General features: G+C 33.9%; 1 long non-coding RNA gene across 1 annotated transcript; it reads right to left on the reverse strand.

Moving 5' to 3' along the window:
- Positions 1-358: 358 nt before the first annotated feature.
- Positions 359-2,985, reverse strand: LOC111396095. Its single transcript, XR_002702939.1, has 2 exons — positions 2,675-2,985; positions 359-2,325 (listed from the first exon to the last, which is right to left on the reverse strand). It is a non-coding gene; the product is annotated as an uncharacterized LOC111396095 (long non-coding RNA).
- Positions 2,986-9,738: the final 6,753 nt, after the last annotated feature.

Raw genomic sequence — 9,738 nt, forward strand, 5'->3', positions numbered from 1 at the left:
AATTTTACGTGCCGATAGGATTATCAGATAATAATTGAACCAAAATATCATGAAACAGACCGACACATCTGGCTTTAAGAAGTTTAGGAATAAATGCAACTTCTGTAGTGGAAACTTCACCTTCTAATAAGCCATCCAGGATTATTTGTAAGGCGAAATTAATGAGGGCATTTGTTGAGAATAATGGTGATATTGAATCCATTTGTTGGACCCGGAAGGATTGTAGTGAATGAGATTAGTAACGTGATATGAAGTAATGAAGATCACAACGAGAAACATGATTTAAAAGTAAAGAAATTAACAAAGAAAGTTAATCGCAGAAGCATAACGTTTTATTAATCGACAATATGGAGAGAAATACAATAACTCAACAATTTTTGATTGAACAAAAGTGAAAGAGAATACAACTATTTATAAGTATGTGGTATAGCATAAAGATGAAAATAAAGTAAAATAAGAAAATAATATATTTCCATGAAAATCATGCGAAATATAAGGAACATTTATTTCAAAAATAAAAAAAAATAAAAATCCATCCTAATTTGAGTCATAAACCCAACAATTTCCACATTGACCCAAATTCCGGTGCAACGAACGAAACTCCAAGATTTCAAATCCATTTGCATCGAAATAGTCAATCTCTTTAATACAGTAACCAAAATTCTCCAAACCAAACCATAGTCCTCTGCAAGGCATCTACAAGCGACACCTGACTCCAAATCCTGAGTTTCCAAAATTCAACTAAAGAATTACTGTTAACCAAACAGGGTTGAAATACACCCTGTAGCAGAAGCCATATCACATACTCGATTAGAAGACCCATTGCTAGAACTATCGCCTTCAATGGCTCCAAAAGCATTCCAGTCTTTATTGACACCACGGTACCTACGCTCTATGAGTCAAACCCTAGCAAATGAACACGATGTATCCACTGAAATTGTTGGCAAAGCGGAATTACTAATGCTTCTTGAGCAATGTTCTGAAACAATCCAGAGCCCTTCACAATATATACTGTACCAAAATGAATATCTACCACGGTACTGAACTTGTCTCGATGTCTTTTAACTGGTTCCGTGCTTCCCTGCATGATGTACATATGAGACTTCTTCCGTCCATCCAATGCAACCCAAACACCCATTCGGACCTTCAAACTCTACCTCCACCTCCACCAGGGAATTTATACCGTTTTGCGTCTAGAGTACTAAGTGAGATGAGATTCACTTTTATGTCTGGAACATGTCGAACCTGATCAATTGTTCTGACTGTCCCATCTTGCTACCTAAATCTGACTCGACTGATCTCAACAATACAACAAGACTAGTTATTTTTCATTACAACACTACCTTGCTGAGTAGCCTCATATGTCTAAAAGAAACTTCGATTGGAACACATATGATGCGAACACGCCGAATCGAGAATCCACTCCTCGTCAAGCCTAGATTCCACGTCAGAAATCACGATCAACATCACATCTCCGACGTTTGAAAAATTCTCAACTACATTTGTTTTGTCTGAAGTCAAAGGTTGCGCTCCACAATTTGCAGCTAAATCACTTTTAGCCTACATCTTATCACAATCCTTTTGAATATGTCCCTTATGTCTACAGTAAAAGCAAAGCAAATTGCTGTTATTCTTCGATCTGCCCCTCCATCAACCACCATGAGATATATGAACTTCCTCATCCCTTGATGTAGCTCAACCAAATGTTTCAACTTCTCTTTTGAGTGCAAAGCATCATAGACGTCATCTATAGTCAAAGTATCTCTACTATACAAAATGGTGTCACAAAATGATGCATAAGAGTCAGGCAGCGAACATAACAGGATCAAGGCAAGATCCTCTTCATCGTACTTAACCTTCAACGTTTCCAAATCTACGATGATTTCCTTGAACACGACAATATGATCTTCCAACTACTCTCCTTTCGCCATGCGATGTGAATACAACTTCTGCTTTAGAGCCAGTTTATTGCTAAGACTCTTGGTCATACATAATTGCTCCAGTTTCAACCACAAAGTAGCTGTTGTTTTCTCCTTCAATACATCCTTCAAAATATTATTGGATAGATGAAGATAAATCAACGACAAAACCTTCCGATCCCTCCTTTGTTTCTCCTTCATTGTCTAATCAGTTGACATCTTCTCAAAGCCCAATAGCATGTTGTCCAAATTCAACTGCGCCAGAATAGACCCCATATTTACATGCTACAAAGAAAACCTTGTATTGAGATCCAACAGCGGAATGTCATATTTCATGGTAGTCATCTTTAATAAAAACCCAATCAATCCTCAGAAGAAGAACGAAGCTCTGATACCACTTGTTGGACTTGAAATGATTGTAGTGAATGAGATTAATGACACGATATGAAATAATGAAGACCGCAACAAGAAACAAGATTTAAAAGTAAAGAAATTAACAAAGAGAATTAATCGCAGAAGCATAACGTTTTATTAATAGACAATATGGAGAGAAATATAGGAACTCAGGAATTCTTGCTTGAATAAAGTTGAAAGAGAAGACTAATATTTATAGGTACATGACATAGTATAAAGATGGAAATAATTTGTAATAAGGACATAATATATTTTCATAAAAATCACGTAAACTATAAGGAAACAAATTTTCCCACATGAAAATAAGGAAACAATCTATTTCAAAAAATAAAAAAATTCACCTTAATTTGGATCATAAACCCAACACCATTATGGTGAACGATGTTTGCCAGCTGAATAATGGGATTTATATTTCCTTGGAATGGCAATGAAAATAGTACTAAAACGCATCTTTTACCATGTTGCTGCATATTCTGACCATGATTATCCATGATGAAGAGACACTACTGCTCGGCTCAGTATGCTGTTTCTTAATATTCTTTGATCATATGAGATGCAGGTTCAATATATTCAATCAGGCAAGATTTTTTTGGGAAAATTATTGCTTATATTTCCAAACTTTGGGAAATACAGTGCATCTGTCGCCATTCAATTTTTTTTGTGGCACGTGCATATCCAAACTTACGTGTTTAATAAGGTGACGAAAACATAATATGATGAAAAATATGAGTATTTTTTTAGTTAAATACTTAAAAGGTATATATTTGTTGTTAAATGCATAATATGTCTATAAGTTTAAGTTTTTGAAAAACTCGTCATTCTCGATGCGTACCTATAAATAAATGATTACAATGAACTACATTGCATCGAATATGTATACAATATTATATCGATGTATATCCATATAGTTGATAAGTGGTACGGTGAGACAGCTCAACCCAAGTTGGGGATGAGTTAATTTTAATTTTATCTTTTCTAAGTATTTTATCATTTTTATTAAAAAAAAAAATATCACCATTATTAGTCATGGCACTTCAAATAGGGGTGGCCATTGGCCGTGCCCATCAAAAGCCAATTTGGCGGCGAAAATTCTGTACAGAGAATAACTGAAATGTGGAGGGGAAAAAAAACATTTGGGTGGTTGAAGTTCACTCTATAGAGATGACATTTCAATGGTTGAAGTTCACTCTGTGAAGATTACATTTCAATGGTTGAAGTTCACTTTATAAAAGTAAGATTCCTTAACCATTACACCTTGAATTAAGCTCACCGTACATATGATTTTTATAGGACTTTTAACAGATTTACAGGTGGTAACACTGTATTAACTGGTTGAACCATTTTTTTTCCAATTAAATTTTGATGGTTGGCAATCTATCAATAAAATTGTCAATTAGCCATGTACATATAACAAGATTGTTACACCTTTTTCAAATCAGGAAGCATCAATTCCTTGATATTCCCATGTATTTCATATTAGGCCTGAAAAAATATTAAAAACAAAGAATAAATATGCAAAATGATTAATGTGAAACGTAAAATTAGAGAGGAATGACATATGGTTAAACACAAATATTTCACTATATCAAAAATTGTTACAATCATATAAAATTTCTCACCTAATTCTTCAAGTATAATAAGAAAAATAACCTAAGTTTTACGATACTCGCATATTCTACTCTTTGTACAAACTCCAAAAGAAAGGGGGGGGACCCTTAAAATGATAGGCTTACAATTTTTATTTTCAAAAAATTCGTTTTACGTATTACCAAAAAGAAAATCAATTTCAATTCATAAAGATAAATTGCTGAATTATTCGACCTATAAACGGGAATGAATTTACGTCCCATATTTCCATTATAATGCAGAAACAATTTTCATTAACTATAAATAGTAAATGATTAGATTTGCATGGGGTGATGTAGCCAATAGATCTCAGATCATCTTGCATCCATGTAAGCCTTTAGTTCTGCAAACTTAGACAAACCCGTGAGTCACAAGTAGCCTTTCTTGAAGTGGGGAAGAAGGTCACGTGCAGTATGACAATCAAGTCAGTCAATGTATATGTAAAGGAGTATTGGAAGTGCTATAGACATGAGCTATTAAGTATAAAAAGGTCAAATCCGGGTGGGTATTAAGTTGGTATACTGAGAGCAAATTTATAGATTCGAGAGTATAAAGTTCCATTACTTTCAAATGATACAATGTGCAAGCTTTCCTAGTAGTCGAGAAAATAAAAACCATTGGAGGAAGTGACACGCGACATCATCTTGATAGTGAGGTTTGTCTTCTTCTAGGTGTCACTTCATCAATATTAGGCTTATGGGCATTTAACGCCTTCGAAGAGTAGCCATTCTAAAGCTTAGTCTGACTTTTGAAATATAGACTGACAATTTCACCTTTTAGGTGCATGCTGTAGACACCTCATATCAATCAATCATAGGTAAATCTCATACGGAAGATCTATTTGGAAGAAGTGATATGGGATGTCCCTTTTATCAATGTGGAGGCTATCTGCCTTACACTTCCTCCTTACATCACGCATGGCACTTCACCTAGGACATGGAGGTTGACCTCGATATGGCATCTCAGTTGAAGTGATGCATCACCTTACCTACCTTATATGTGGCCTCACCTTGTCCAAGTAGGTGGTGACTTGAAATGTTGGCCTAGTTGATTTACTTAGTTGGATGCCACGTTCGTGATAACCTGGGGTCTCTTCAAAAGAGACGCTATACATTTCTTTCGTTTTCACAACTTTCCTATCATAACATTCCCAGTGAAATTCTGGGGTATTAAGCCCTTATTTAACAACCATTATTTGAAAAGTTTTTTTTTTTACATGTTTATTTTTAATCACATATTCACACAATAAAATATTCTGTATGTAAATTTAAAACTTTTTTCTTACTTTTCAGCCACATATTCTCCTAAAAATTTCCATTCTAAATATTGTTTTTTCCAAGTAATGATTGTCAAACAGGGGCTAAGTCTTTAACTCGATTGAATTGCACTAGTAAAGAAGAACAAAAATTAATTAAAATGTTGGCATCACATCCTAAATATATGTTTAATTCGAAAATTAAGATTATGTTGGAAGTTGCGTTCTTATATATAATTTAATTTTCTATAGAAATATTTCCATGTTTTAGCAACTTAATATAAATGATTGCAATTTAGATTTAATGTAAGTTGAAAAACTTTTGATCTGCGTGACTTTCAATGTGTACTACTAATTCAAATCATTAACCATGTTCATGATGTGCTTGACGATGATAGCATTGGTAACCTACCCGTTAAAGCCATGCATGTATTTTGATGAACACGAGTGTTGGGATTCATGCTTGTGAAACCTGAATATATACAATCGCCAAATTTGTCATACTTGCCATTTAAAATTTTGTATTAACATACACTAGTGTTAGGGCAAATGAAATCGATTTCATCACCTTGAATTGGAATTAGATCTAGCATGTAATGTTTGTATCGTGTATGTGGCTCATATAGAGTGGAATACAAGTTTACCGGATCAAATAGGGCTCAATTAGGAGCAGAGTAATAGTATCGGTCTTGTAGGTTTTAATTCATTCTTTGTTTGCTAGGGGATGCTGAAGAGGTTAAGGGTGCGGGACAATGCCCTCGCGGTACGGTGCATGGGTATTTTCTTGTACGAGACTTAAAGTCTAATAATAAATACTAATAATTTAACCTTATTATTCATATTTGATAAAAATTATCTCTGCTTCGCTCTTTATGGACATAGGCATATTGTCGAACTACATAAATACTTGTGTTGATTCCTCTCTTTCATTTCCTTATTATTGTGCATAAAATTCAACAAGTGGTATTAGAGTGCCAGGTTTAGATAGCAAGTTCTTTGATTGCAAAATTAAATTATGGCAGTAAAGGGTGAAGGATTTGTTGGTGTAGCAAAGAATGGTGAAGGCCCTATCTAGGAAGAAACTAGAGAGTATGTCAGATGTCGATTGGGAAGAGCTCGAGGCACAAGCAGTGGATATAATTTAGCTCTGTTTGGCTGACGAGATCATGCATCACATCATGGACGTTGAGTCATTAACAGAGGTTTGGTAAAAATTGGAGAGACATTATATGTCGAAGTCTTTCACAAAAAGCAGCGACTATACAAGTTCAAGATGCTGAAGGGTACAAATTTGATTCAACACATCAATGTGTTTAATCAAATTATTGATGATTTGTTGCAACTTGAAACCAAGTTTGAAGACGAAGACAAGGTAATGATATTGCTGTGCTCTCTTCCTTCTTTTGTACGACTACTTGGTGATCATGTTGACATGGGGTAAAAAGACTCTCGAATTGGAAGAAGTCACATCAACCCTGTTAAAGTTCACAATGTGAAGGGTTGATTGTGAAAGACTACTATGATCATGGGAGAAAGAAGGACCAGAGTAGTTCTAACAAAGGGAATACAAGATCAAAATCCAAGAATCAAAATAAGAAAAATATCAAGTGTTGCAAGTGCCATTAGATAAGTCACTTTAAGAAGGACTGTCCGAATACGAAGCAACGTGATGAAAGAAAATGTGATAGGTCCTCAAACTCAGCTAATGTTGCAGAATGAGACTTAGATTCTAGAGATGGAGTTATGTTATCAGTCTCTACAGGTAATTCTGACAGATTACATGACTGTTGGGTACTTGATTCAACCTAATCGTATCACATGTGTCCTTATCGAGATTGATTTGATTCATATCATTTGGGTAATTTTGGATTATTTCTTATGGGTAATGATGCGTCATATAAGGTAGTTGGAATGGGATTCATAAAATTTAAAATGTTTTATGGTGTGGTAAGGACTTTGGAGGATGTAAGTTAACTTGCCCACGTGTTGAGAAAGAACTTGATTTCTTTAGGCACTCTAGACATTAGCATCTGTTCTTATAAGTACGATGGTAGGGCTTTAATAGTGAAGAAATGGGTTATGATTGTGATGAAAGGTCAGAAATTGGAAGGAAACATCAACAAACTAATGAGAAATATAATTGTAGATGAAGTTGCTACAGTAGAATCTAAGTCAGACAACACTTTTTTATGACATATACGATCGGGGCATATAGGAAAATGTGGTATGATTGAGCTTCACAAGAGAAATTTGTTGAAATGGGTAAAATCATGCAAGTTAGATTTCTGTAAGTCTTGTGTGCTTGGAAAATAGTCCAGAATACAATTCAAGATGGGAAAGCATAAGACGGAGAGCATTCTTGATTATGTGCATTCTAATATTTGTGGACCAGTGAGGGAGTTGATCAAAGGTGGTTCTCAGTATTTCATTGATAACTTCGGTAGAAAAATTTAGGTACATTTCATGAAGCACAAGTATGGAGGAAATTGAGTCACAACATAAAAATGATAATTGAGATTTGATGGAGCTTCCAAAGGGAAAAAAAATCGATAGGGTGTAAGTAGGTATCCACAATAAAAGAAGCAATGTCAAAAAAAGGAATGAGAAAGATACAAGGCTTGATTTGTAGCAAAGGGATACTCATAGAGGTAAGGAGTAAATTATGATAAAATTTTCTCTCCAGTCGTTAGACACACTTTCATCGGGGTTATCTTGGCAATGGTGGCTAGTTTTGAATTAGAGTTAGAGTAACTGGATGTAAAGACTCTTTCTTTCATGGTGATTTAGAGGAGCAGATTTTCATGCAGCAGCTAGAGGCGTTCTTGGAACCCGAAATAGAGAATCGTGTATTTAAACTGAAGAAGTCTTTAGATGGGCTTAAACAATCTCTATGACAATGGTACAAGAAGTTCGACTCCTACATGATTCAGATTGGTTATAGTTGCTATGAGTATGAATGTTATATTTACTATAGAGTTCTTGAGGATGATTCATATATTTTCATGATGTTGTATGTGGATGACATGCTAATTGCTGTTAAGAGCATGAATGAACTAGATAGAGTGAAGTCTTTGCTGAGCAGTGAGTTCAAATTTAAAAAGACTTGGGACTGGCTAATAAGATTTTTGGTATGAAGATCAACATAGATAGGAATGCCAGAATATTATGGGTGTGTTAGAAAAATTATTTGAAGAAAGTATTGGAGAGGTTCAACATGTCTGATGCAAAACTAGTAGGTAGACCATTGGCAAATCTCTTCAGATTTTCTAGTAGTATCAGTGTTCAAAGAATGAAGAAGAAATTGCAGAGAATTTTCTTTAACTTACCCACTAAAGCTATAGCGTGGACAAGTAATTGGAAAAATAATTCAAACTCAGTTAATACTTGAAAATGAATTAGAATTCAAAGACAAACTTTAAATAAGAGCATATTCAAGTGACTACCTAAAATACAAAATGGTCTATATTTTGGAGAGTAATACTTAAAAATGAGCTCTCAAAGATTTTCGATTTTAACTTTTAGAAAATAAAGTGTTGCTTTAAAAAGCCAACTTCTAACTTTATAATAATTGTATTTAATAAGTTTAACCTTCAATACTCTCCTTAAATTATTTAAAAGATATTTGAATTTGTTGACCATTAAAAATATGTTCAATAAAAGATGATGAGAAATCAATAAATATTTCTTGAAAATGCAAAATGAAGAGTCAAAATAAAGAGTATTATTGAAGTATGTAAAAAAATTTACTATCTAGTTTAAAGATATTATCTATTATGTATAAGATGCTTATACTTTTTATAAACAAAGAGCCATTTGAAAATATGCTAATTCTATTTTGCACTACTATTGTTACAAAATTAATATAGGTGCATTAAGTGAGATTAAATGATAAAATTTAATTAAACGAATCTCATAATTTTACTTCTAATAAGCAACACTGCTATTGTTACAAAAGTAATATAGGTGGAGATTAAATGATAAGCTTAATCAAATGAATCAAATAAATTTACTGGTAATTATGCTTATTACTATGTTTACAAGAGTAATATAGATGCATTAAGTTGAATTAAATGAATCTCATAAATTTACTTTTAATTATGCTTATTACTTGATATTTATGAAGATTTTGTAACACCAATAATCCACTCTATCATTGTTGCACAAACTTCGCATGGCATCCGGACTTTTAATGCATCGGGAAACTTCTATTATCACCTTTTCCCTGAGAGCTTGTCGGATTGTATTTGAAGCAGCCAAGTTGAGTTGAATTAAATAATAAAATATCTACAACGTGGAAAATGCGCTCCAAGTGTATTGTGATTTCGACACGTAGCACATAAATTGATCGGTGGTTAATGGAGACAAATGCCAGTTGTTCTGGAGATATATATACTTTTAATTTAATTTAATTTATGTTTTTCCGGATATCACTATTATAATCATTACACATCAAATAGGGGGCGACAATCGATCAAACAATTTGGCGCATGGGCTGACCACCCATGCTCAGCTTGGCACTTGGTC

The sequence above is a fragment of the Olea europaea genome, chromosome 6, assembly GCF_002742605.1.
Source record: "Olea europaea var. sylvestris chromosome 6, O_europaea_v1, whole genome shotgun sequence".
Taxonomy (NCBI): Eukaryota; Viridiplantae; Streptophyta; class Magnoliopsida; order Lamiales; family Oleaceae; genus Olea; species Olea europaea.